Raw genomic sequence first — 12,676 nt, forward strand, 5'->3', positions numbered from 1 at the left:
TCCTTCAAATTACTTAAAATGTCTATTTTCAATTGATAAGACACAGTAATCTAGAATTGTATCACGATAGTCTTTTAAGCTTATTTAGAAGGTGGAAGAGCTAAAAGTGAGCGCTCTGGAAGTCATTCGAAGGGGGGATGTGAAAATCTAATTATTACCGAATTGCCTTGGAAGTAGTAGATAATAGATAAATGCAGGCCAACTCTCCACCACGCTGACTATAATTTTCGCGCATGGTACCGCCGCTCCGAGATTCCGGGAAGCTCCCCCCCCCAACCAGTGAGTTAATAGTAGATTTATGGCTTGTCAAGTGACAGCGGGCGTATCAGCGGTGCGTTAGCCAGGGCTAGTCCCCCCCGCAGTAGGAATAAGCGATGTCAGCCTCATGGATATTTGCACTGACAAGTCCTCATGCCCGTCGGCTGCAGTACATATTGACTATAAGTGGGCTTATGAGCACAAGGGGATCGATCTGGCTAAATGTCTGTGTTAACATGTACGGGCGGTAAGCTACTCTTGACATGATGCCTACTGACGGGCGATACGAGATGCCGAGGCGGATTGAATTTAGGAGTGTATCAGAAGGCAGTGTGTTCCTCGTCTGACTCTGGACGTGCCATATAGCTGTAGAGCCTTGGAACCGACTCTTGAGCAAGGCATTACGTGTTTAGTTGTGAAAGGTCAATTCTAATGGTACATTAATATTGTGTATTTTTAAATACTCGGAAACCACCTATGTTGGTGGAATGCTTTTATTTGACTACCAGCTTCGGCTACTGGTGGTTGCTTGCCGGTGACCTAAATTTGGCCAGCCCTACTAGCCGAGTCATGGGTTTGGTAGAAGCGATCCTGTCAATCATCCTGACGGGCATTGACTACTGCTACGTACTTGCATGTTGAGCATGGTGGGTTGATCTACCACACTGTCCTGATGTTGACAGACTAGGATCATGTTCTACTCGTCATCAGGATATCCAGTTGGCGATTCAGTGTCAGCATAGCCAGGGCATGAGCCTCAGACACAGGCGGTCTGCTCTTAATACAGATATCAGGTTCAAGTGAGTCGACGTCCGAAACTCTGATCACATCAGACCGACCGTCTCAAGACTCTTCTAGGCACATTTTGCAGGTGACACGAAAACAGTTAACATTTACCTAGATCACTTCAAATGTGCGTACGTCCAAATCTGCCCGAGCTGACAGCTCTGCAGGATCGTGTTACATCTCATTCATTACAGATTGAACAGGAGGTATAAGGCTTCGGAGTAATGTCGACCGAGTCTTAGATTGAAAGCACTATACATCATGTTAGGTGGCAGCTTATACAAGCTGGGGGAAAAGCTACGGAGGCATATTGACAAAGCACATCTATGAAGGCCCAATGATGAGTAGGCCGATGAACTTTACATGTATAGTGAGGCCCTAGAATGCTAGGCGACATATTCCCCACTAAGTTGGGTACAGGTGACAGTCCCGAGCCGCAGTAATAGGTGCTAGGCGATGGTGCTAGACCCCCAACCAAGTATGATACTGTGAGGGCAGCAGAAGACACACATAAAAAGCAGAACATAGTGTGCCGGAGCATGGCCAGCCAACGTTAAGGGGCTGCGCGAATAGACAGTGTGCGTCGAGGGTGCCATTCGCAGGGCTGATTTTAGCATTATATCTTAGACAGAGACACAGCGAAACGACGCAGGCTACTCTGAACTCCGATTTGGCCTCTGAAGGAAGATGCGTGGAAGAGACGCCAGGAGTAGCATGCCTCTCGCCTGGAAATTATCAGAGTCCAGAGACAAGCTAGTAGCCTAGACATTCGGTTGCGTCATTAGACAGAGGTCATACATTGGGTGATAAGACTGTCTGGAAAGATTACGATGACAACTAAAGAGCTTCATTATATAGACTTATGAAATCGAAACTCACGAGCCACTAGCCAGCCTGCTCGATGTTACTAGATGGAATAACGTACGACTTCTAGGTGGCGATCAAGTGTGAACGAACAATGAGGAGACACAGGAAACCGTCATACATGCTTCGCCGGAGATGCTTCGGGTATTAGCTAATCTGGTAGTGCCAGGACATTGGCGCTACACTATTAAGAAGTGCATTATTACATTTCGGAATAAATTTGAGTTTTCTTTCTTGAAAATGGAGACACTTTGATAGATTATAACGATGGCACTTCCTTGTATTTGCATCTTCTTATTGAATGAACATACAGTAGCATATACCGAAATGAGTAGATTACAGCTGAATAGATACAGAGAACCATTTTATAGATAACTCCAACTGGATTCATCTGAAAGAAGAAAGTCATATACACCTAGGAATGTCATTTCATTTCTTTTTTGGTGTGAACTAGCCAATTTAGATTACACAAGATACTATTTAACGAACAAGCAGGACAAGCACATAAATGCCAATTCAGTGAAGAAGATGAACTTTAACTGAAATTTATGTTTGATATTGTCCTTTATGCAATCTGAACTCACTATTTTAATCTCCGATGTGGACTTTAAGTTGCTTGATGTACACAGATCATGTATTGTTTAAATGCACTATATAATAAGGGACATGGACTTGCATCTATGTAATAAAGCCCCGTGACCACTTGGATCCTCCACATATGGTGGTCATGCCTCCACGTTATCAGCAGTACATGTCTGGATTAAATCTTATACTTACACATTCAATACGATATAGAAAGTCCATATCCTAACAGCCAACACCATAAACAAACGATACCGCATGTGCATGACACACTTTGTCGGAGATCCTAAAGTAAGCTTCCAGTAGACTTAAAATAGAATCAATAACAACTAGCTAAGTAGTCCATCTAGAGTAGACTTACTCGAAATACTAATTATTCTACTGCAGCAGGAGTGTACTTACTAAAGCAAGAGAGAAACAGAGGTTTCCCAGTAACTGCTGTACACAAAATGCCCCAGCGAGTGAGCTCACAAATCTGCTGATATATCAGGCATCTAACATGCACGATGAATGAAAATAGACATAAAAATAATAGACTAATTAAAGATAGTCTTCCTATCAGAAATACAGTGATACAAACAGCCGGCCTTGGTGATTTTTTTAACTGCAGTACGTAGCCATCCATGTTTATTCAAACAATAGCCTTTGGAAAAAATGTCGTAATTTTGATATTTGTGAGCCACCACAATAAAAATAATGTAAGGAAACACATCCAACAGCCACAACCATATGAGACCAACTATCAGAGTTCTACTCACTCCCTTAACTTTAACAGAGAGTGTGTAGATGGCGCCGATAGCCAGACTGATACACAACAACACAGAACGGAAGTTAACTTAAGGCCAGGTATCCTGAGTGTGCCGAATAAAACTGTCTGTATAAGGAATTAACCTTTGTCAATGATCACAAAGTCTTGGCGGGGGACAAGAGAGCTAATAGGCAGTCCTTAATGAATAGAAATACATCTGCTATTTCATGAATGCCCAACTACAATTTCCGGAAACAAATCAATAAGAAATGCATCACTAGGATTTGATTGATTGGTCTAAAACAGATGTTCTTTCAACGATTAAAGAGAGTTACTCCATTTTTCCCGTCAAAATGAAATGAAAGTCATATTGTCATTAATCACGTTACGCCCATGTCGATCTGCAAACCCATACCTTCTATTGTTCATACTTCGGAACACCACTTGTACACGATATTGTTGGATTAAAACCGGTAGGCTTGAGACTGTCCCATAGGACAAGCCCAAATACAATAGAGTGTGTCAAGGTCCAAGCGAAAGTAATGAAAAGCATCGTCCGAATAGTCCATAATTAACACACAGTGCTTCAATCCGTGACGAGAATACTTTTTTTACATGAAGAAAACAAAAATAATGACTTTATTCAACAAAATCATGCACAAAAAGTATTGTGACGAGATTTCGTAGAAATATATAGCTTGAGTATCAATAAGCGTAGCATACAGTGAGTCGAAGCTAACAAACACCGTATTTCCTGATATATCTCCCAAGGGTAACATTGTAAAAGCGTGAAGATTAATGGCACTAGTCTCGAACCCTTGAGGTTACATCCATACTAGCCACCTTGTGTATCGATTAATGATAAGCCTCCTTGCATTCACATGCTACGAATTGATGACGGGTCATATTAAGTAACGATTTTAAACCATGCTAATTGCACGTTCATGAATGTTGCATTAGCATACACAAAGCTTTCTAGTCTAGGCCAAAAGAATGTTGTGGTCAATAGTGTCGTACGGGAAATCCGCCAAAATGTTTATTAAATCTTTAAAACTTGATTGTTATTGAACACCCTACACTCTCATTTGACCCACAACTGGTGGAGTCCAGAATACACCTCTCCACGCCATCCTGTCCACCCGATCTGAGGTAAACACTTGACGGCTCTGAAATACAACACTGCCACATCGGCTGTGCTTACTCGTGATATCAATCATTAACAACTAGTGTGTCAGTTTGGTCTCACAAACACACTGCACAAATTTAACTGTGTAAAATACTGACGGTTGTCACTACCTGTCATTTTTTTGGGCGTTAATGGCTTGGTTATCGAACTGCAGTTTTCACTCCCTTATTTTAGTTATTAGTGAGTATACAACGTAATTACAGGAGGTAAAGTGAAACTGACAACCAATTTAGCTGTGCCAGTGATGTACATGGCCATAGTATATCCCCTAGGACCTTGTGAAAAAGGACATCAGCAAGAGCAAATTTGCTCATTTTGTTCCAACACCCACCCAATTATAAAAGTACCTAAGACACACCCCTGTGTGTGTGTTCATGCACGAAAATATGCCAGGAATTAAAGGATCTTCTACTATGTCTTGGATGAGGCATATACCAGCAAGACAATGTCTCTGAAGGTCTTGTGGAGGTCCCATGCCTCCACACAAGCAGAGGTTGTTTGACAGCTTGAGGGGGACCTACAAACACTATTCAATAAAAAAGAAAGGAGAACCAAGTGGATTTAATGTTGTGGCTGATCCGTGTAGATACCGTAAATATCTCACGAAACTGACAGATAATACAAGTATCAAAGTACAAAAACTACAGCATATGCTTTAGCTAAGTGATGTGCGGTTTGCTTTGCTATGAGCGTTGCTGATGCTATAACACCCATAGTCCCACTTGATTTCTGCAGAGCTGATCGGTCGATTTATCGCACAAAAGACGCTAATAAACTGGTGTTGCAAATAAATGTGGAAATGTAGACTAGGTCTGAGACATTTTCCAGAGTTTTAAAAGTAAAAGCCGGATTAAAAAGGCCTTGATTCCTAAAAATATATAGACATGCCTTATAATGCCTTTTTTCATTCATACATATCCAGCATTTAAAATGGTTCCATAATAAGAAAGCCATATAAAACCCCCATAAACACTTGTCTGGAACCAATCCTGGTTTTCTCCCAAATTATTTCTCGGGGAGCAGAGAAGCCACGGAAGAAGAAATACAAAGTCACCATACACAGGCATGCATGAATAATGCAAACAATGCCAGTGACCAAGTCCTGGCCCATTCAGCATGGGTTCCCTCAGCTGTAGACTTCTTCCCATAAAGCACAAGGCATTTGGTCACTTAAAAAAGTCTAGAAGTACCATGTGAAATTGAAATCAAAACACAACATGCACTCAACAATTAATTTTTATGAACGAATACAGCCGGCCCCAACATTGCAACTTTGTGTAACCTTTTTTTGTTTGTTTTAATTATAGCGGACAACATTTAGGTATAAGTTGTCATTCCTGGCTGAGCTCCTTTATTCATCACAAGTGAAACCCAGTTATGAATACAATCCTTTAGTGAATTATACTGTAAAATTTGGGTATAATTTTTCTTTTTAAATATATATATAAATATAAAATGTTTTGAATCACTTGATTTTTTTGATTCATTCATGATTGGTATGACCTTTCTCGCCATTGCTTTATGATGCCGCCATCAAGCAATGGCTGTCAGAATGCTATCATAGAATTTATACGTACACTTACTATGCTGTGTGTAATTCTCGGATTTATATGAATAAGCAGACTTGTCTGATATTTACACAAACAACCAAAATTTTGGGAAAATCAGCAAAGGGAAATCCTGACCTTTTTCAAATATCTGGCATACACACAGACATATTGTAGTAACCAGAACGTTGCTAATGTAGCATTTTATTTTTATTATATATTTGGAACTGCAAGTACATAAGGTCAAAGCTCAAAGTAGCAAAAGATAGATGGAGCTTTGAAGACGAGAGATCTGGAAGTGTTCACTCTGGATTGCATGATGTTGCCCAAAAATTCAAGTAAAGACATAATAGTTATACAGCATGCCAAGATAATATTCAAAACCATTTGTTTTCCCGTAGAACAAATATGTGTTATTTGATGTATAATGAAGTAAAAGTACAGTAATTTTTTGATTAATTAATGATTAATTCATTCATTCTTTCAGCTATACTGCACCAACAGAACAAACAAGTTTATTTGTATAGCGCTTTGATGATACAAATCGTTGCAAAGCAACTTTACAGAAATATATGCCCATGCCATGTACAGTAACAGGCAGAGGATCATCCAAAATCACAGTCAGAACAAGAAACAAGAACACAAATCAAGATGTATAAAGAAAGAAATAAACCCTCTAAAATTCAATTCCTCTTATCAAAAATCCAAATGTGCATGTTATCCATGCTAAATATTGGGAAATAGCATGTCAGTGCCTGGAATCCCTGGATGGTATACTATTTCCAGTGGATTTTTGGAAGTGTGTATCCCTACATGCCTTTTGGCTTAATATTTCACCCCTCAAACCAACAGAAAAGAAACAGAAGAGAAGAGGGTTTTCTCTTTTAATGTTTCTAGGTTGTAGAAATGTGGTGAGCATTTGTTACAATGTGTAAACTGAAAGTGAACTACTGAAGTGAAGGTTTATGGATTTTATCTTGACGCTGATGTTTAACATGGAAACTAAAAACAGCATCACTCCACCCAGCATCCACAAACACTGAGGTCATCTTGTTGACACGGCATGTGCAAACACACAAATGTGAGCATGAAAGTAAACTCAAATGTATATAAAGACCTGCTTGACTTGTGTTCCTGTAGCTCAACTTTCAGTAAAAAAATAACAAAACAAAAAAAACAAAAAACAAGTAATGCTATGGTTCCATGAGTTGACAAACAATGACGTAACTGATTATGCTACTACCTGCCCACAAAACAAACATATTTTACATAAATTTAATTTCCCATTCATTTTTATGACATCACAAGCTTTGACATATAAAATAATGTATAATATGTATGTATGTAAAGCATAATTGCCAATAAACCCTATTGAAGAGTTTGTGTTCACAATGTGAAGTAATCATTGCAAGACCATTGGTGTTCAGCAAGGTTCAGCTCTGGGCTAAATAATGACATCATTGTCTTCTGTAGAGTGGTTTACAGGTTAACTGAACTTGTTTCAAAACTGATTGATGAACTTAATACTCTGAAATGAATCAACACTGAACTGACTTGACCTGGACTGTCTTTTTTTTTAGAGCTGCTTTACGGCAGAATTTCAATTTATCTCACATTTTTGAAAGTTTGCTTCGCTGATTCTGTTATTCTTGTTATTTTCCTGTTTATTACTGTGAAGCTGCTTTGAAACTAGCGGTTTTGTATAAAGTGCTGTATAAATAAAGATGCCTGGACATAGGGGGGGGGATTGTCATTCTGGAAGAGAAAAGAACTGTCCTCAAATTGCTGCAACAAAGTTGGAAGCACACGAGCATCATAGGAATGGACTTTGCATCTTGGTAATTGTAAAGAAATTGATCTAGTTTTGTTTAATTTTGAGTTGTTGATTTTTCTGAAACCAAATCCCTTTTAGTGCTTTTGCCAAATGTTCAGAGTGTGTCAATGGACAAGTGGAGGGTATATGGGTAATAGTATTATTTCTGTGGTATATTTAAAGACTGGTTATAAACTGTGTGGCAGCTGATGTTGATATAGAGAGCTGACTCTTTTATTATGGGATAAAGCAGATGCAGGAACATTTAATGTTGTTAGATTAGAGTGATGACAGCAGCATGAAGGGCAGCTGGAAGAGGATTGACTAGAAATAAACACAGTTCCAAACTTGTATGACTTTCAGTGGAATATGAAATAATATTATGAGAAATGACTTAGTATTTTTGTTGTTGTTGTTGTTTTGTCCATACAATAGATGTCAATTGTCACGTTTTGTGTTCTGCAGAAAAAGAAAAAAAAAATACACACATGTTTGGAACAATATAAGGCAATGAGGATATAAGTAAATGATGACAGAATTTTAATTTTGGGTGAACTAAACCTTTAACCCATGTCGTATCTTAAGCGTAACTATTTTTCTTCTTTTTTATCCTTTGAATTTGAAGTATGTTCCAATTATTCCAAATGAGTACAACCAAAAGTTGCTCACATTTCTGTTATGTAAACAGTGTAACAAGCAAATGCTTTTTCGACAGCTTTCTGGAACCCAAGATCTTTGTCACCTCCAAGTTCTCCAGCCCAGTCACACAGCTCTCATATATAAATCTGAACCAGGCCTTCAAATAGAAAAAAAAAGACATGTTTTTCTTCCATGTGAGTTTTAATGTGCCGGCATCCAAACGTTACCATCAACAATGGCATTTTAACTAGCGTGCAAATAGTGCGTTGCACGCCGCTGTCTTACTAACACTAATAAAACACGCACAATTCTAATCCAAACACCCATCCATACACCCTGAATCAGTCAAGTCAAAGGTTTCTATTAGCATTTTAAAAGTTAAACGGGATTTATAGGTTTACCAAGATTTCCAGGTTTTTCAGTCTCTAGAAACTATCTTCGACTGTACCTCAGCTCTGTCTACCCTGCAAAAAAAGCCGGTAACACTTTATTTCGATAGTCCACTTTAGACATTCTACTAACTATAAGTAACTTTGTAACTACGTCAACTAATTCTCACTAATTTGCGACTACATGTCTACTAACTCTCAGAGTAGACTGTTAGGGTAGGTTTAGGGTTAGTGTTAGGGGTAGGTTTAGGGTTAGTATGAGTTCACAATAAGTTGACAAAGAAAGTGTTAGAAGATATTAAGCAGACAGTCTACTAATACTCTACTAAACTGCTAGTTGACATGTAGTTGCAAAGTTATTTACTGTTAGTAGAATGTCTAAAGTGGTCTATCAAAATAAAGTCTTACCAACAAGCCTGCACATGGCCTCTGAGATTTTGCTCATTGTTAAAACGTTGGCCCCTTAGTGCTGGCCCTGCACGGGCAGCCCTCACTTAGTCCTCACCAACCCAGATCAAACACATCTGTCTGTAATTATCAAGTGCTCTGTCAGATCTTAATTAGTTGGTCCAGTTGTGTTTGATCAGGGTTGGAGCTGAACTCTGTAGAAAGGTAGTCTTCAGGAACAGGATGCACCCATAAACTACAACAATACATCTGTTTCACTCTAAATACTTTTCAGCTACTATAACTTTGGGGAAACAGTTATTATACATCTGAAATGGATGCAGTCACCACATAACTAATGTCTATATTGTCAAAAATGTACAGTAGCCAAAGGGATTTCAAATCAATGGATTAATTAAATACAAAATAGAAAACATTCACAAACAATGTGATTACCTTCCAACATTCAGGTTAATGCAGCTACATATAGCCAAAAATGTAAATACACAAAAGTACAAAAAAGATTGTAGGATTTCATTATGTGAAAGGCAAAGCTGATGTGTGCGAAAGTCTCATCTGTAGTACATCAATGTCTTTACACTGTCCATAGCTGAAGTTGGCTGATAGCAAATGAATAATTCAACCTCTTGTAATGAAAAACACACCACATCTCTCAAGCACCAGACTCTTCCTAACCAGGAACAGTCAAAATAGTCCAGACTATGGTCTCACGTCGAAAAGAACTTTAAATCCATATTCAAACTGGACTATGATGGTGGTAACTTTACCAATAAAGAGTCATTCAAAAATGCATACAAAATACACTGTCTTAAACTCTTAACATCAATCCAAACATAGGCAATACATACATGTAACATCTCTGCAAAACACATCAGCCATGTACACTTTAAAAAAAAAAAAAAAAATCCTTTAGACTGGGCTTGAAATTACACATTTCCCAACCAGGGGCCCATTTCAATAAGGAGGTTCAAACAACTCTGAGTTTAAACTTGAACTCTGAGTTGACTTACCCTGAGATGGGAAAGTCTGAGTTTTCGGTTACAGAACAGCTGAAATGAGTTAGTTTAATCAACTCTAAATTAACTGACTCTGAGTTAAGCGCATGCACCACAACTATAAAAAGCCATTATCAATGGAGCGCAGATATAGCGATTCAGCATTGCAACAGCGTCAGGCAAAAAGAGGTCTGCATATTTCTCACCAGCAGAACTGGAAGTGCATATGCAAGCATATGGAGAATTTGAACACGAATAAAAAAATAAAAAATAAAAAGCAATACTGCTGCAGCGAAGGACAGAGAGTTAGGTTGGGAGAAAATTGCTGCTCAAGTCAATGCGTAAGTCTACATTTTAATTACTTTTATACAGTGTTGGGTGTAATTAATTACTAAGTAATCTAAATACTGTAATTTTAAAGACTATAAAACAATTCTGTATAAAACAATAGTGGATTTAACATCAAATGTTAAAAGGTATATTTTTAATGTAACCTTCTCCATCTAGTTACACATTTTGGTCAATTCAAGGATAATTCATGCAATTGTATATTGTTTATTTGAAAGCATTAGAAGTGTGGTTTCTTGTCTCTCCTTATTGTTCAAGTGGTTGAGGTTGATTTGGGATTTAGAAAGTAATTGTAATGAACCAGTATTCGACATGGGATCCATATGCAGGCTTTATTGCAGAGACTCGTAGTCGTACAGGCAATGGTCAATACCAGCAATATCAACAACGTAGGAAGAACAGAGAATCAAAATCCAGTAACAAGCAAGGGTCGGTAGGTAGGCAGCAAAGGTACGGAAAGGATATCAAACAGGATCGGCAACAGGAAATCAAACACAGGTAATAATGCTCAGAAATGACAGACACAGCAAATCAAGACTTCGCGTTGAGCTGTAGTGATAGTCCAGCTTATATACAAGTCCTGATGATGAGCACCTGTGACGGTGATCAGAGTCCAAGGACGGGGCTTGTGGGAAATGTAGTGTAGTCAGTGTAGATGAATGAGTGGATGCGTGTGTGTCAGTATTCAGGTGAGGTTGCCCTCTGCTGGCCAGCAGAGGGAATCACGGGGTTCGTCTCCGTGACAGAGCCCCCCCCCCCTGCAAGCGACTCTTGGCGCGAGGAGGCAAACGACGTCGGGGTCTACCACGGGGTCGAGGGGCCGGTCTTTCAGGATGTAAGCGATGAAATTAATCGATGAGATTGGGGTCTAGAATATCCTCAGAATTTACCCAAGAGCGCTCCTCTGGACCGTACCCCTCCCAGTCGACCAGATACTGTAGGATTCTTCCCCGACGTCTGGAATCGAGTAACTCTTGGACTTGGTAAGCCTCCTCGCCCTCTATGGTGATGGGTTGAGGGGCCTGTGCATGGGACCTCCCCTCTCCCTCGTCTCTGGGACCAACAGCGGGCTTGAGCAGGGATACATGAAAGGTGGGAGAAATACGGTATGTGTTAGGAAGTGCCAAACGGAAAGAAACTGGGGTTATTTGTCTAGTGATTTGGAATGGACCCACGTACCTTGGACTCAGTTTGCGGCAAGGAAGCCGGAGATCCCGTGTTGATAGCCACACCCATTGACCCAGCTGGTAGTTGGGACCAGGGCGCCTTCGGCGGTCCGCTTGCTCCTTTTGCCTACGAACAGCCATCCAATTGTTCACAGCCGGTACGTCCGTTGGATCCCCTGACCATGGGAACATCGGTGGTTGGAACCCCAGTACACACTTAAAAGGGAGTCAGACCAGTTGAGGGTTTGAGAAGGGAGTTTTGCGCATATTCTGCCCATAGTAAGTATCGAGCCCAATCGTCCTGATTCTGGTTGCAGTAGGTCCTGAGGAAGCAGTTCAGTTCTTGATTAAGCCTCTCTACTTGTCCGTTTGCCTGGGGATGATAACCAGAGGTGAGGCTGACATTGACATTCAGAGCTTTGAAGAAGGCTGACCATAATTGAGAGGTGAATTGAGGTCCTCGGTCTGACACAATGTCTTCGGGTAAGCCATACAATCGAAAGACCCAATTGCAGAGGTGTTCTGCAGTCTGAAGAGCTGTGGGTAGTTTGGGTAGTGGAATGAGTCTACAAGCCTTGGAGAATCGATCTATGATGGTAAGTATGGTAGTGTGGCCCTGGGAATTGGGAAGATCCGTAATAAAGTCTATTGCAATGTGAGACCATGGTCGTTGTGGGAATGGGGAGTGGGTTGAAGGAGACCGGCAGGAGATTGTTTGGACGATTTGTTAGTGATACAGTTATTGCATTGCTGTATGTAGTTGGTTGTGTCCTTGTGCAGTGATTCCCACCAGAAGCGGTTCTCCAGCTGATTAATGGTGGGTGTGATACCTGGGTGACCGGAAGATGGATGGCAGTGAACTTGACTGATGACCTGATCACGAAGATGTTCAGGGACGAAGATTCTGTCGACTGGGCAGGCCACTGGGGTCTCGTTCTGCTCCCTGT

This window comes from Cyprinus carpio, chromosome A23, assembly GCF_018340385.1.
Source record: "Cyprinus carpio isolate SPL01 chromosome A23, ASM1834038v1, whole genome shotgun sequence".
In the NCBI taxonomy this organism is placed as follows: domain Eukaryota; kingdom Metazoa; phylum Chordata; class Actinopteri; order Cypriniformes; family Cyprinidae; genus Cyprinus; species Cyprinus carpio.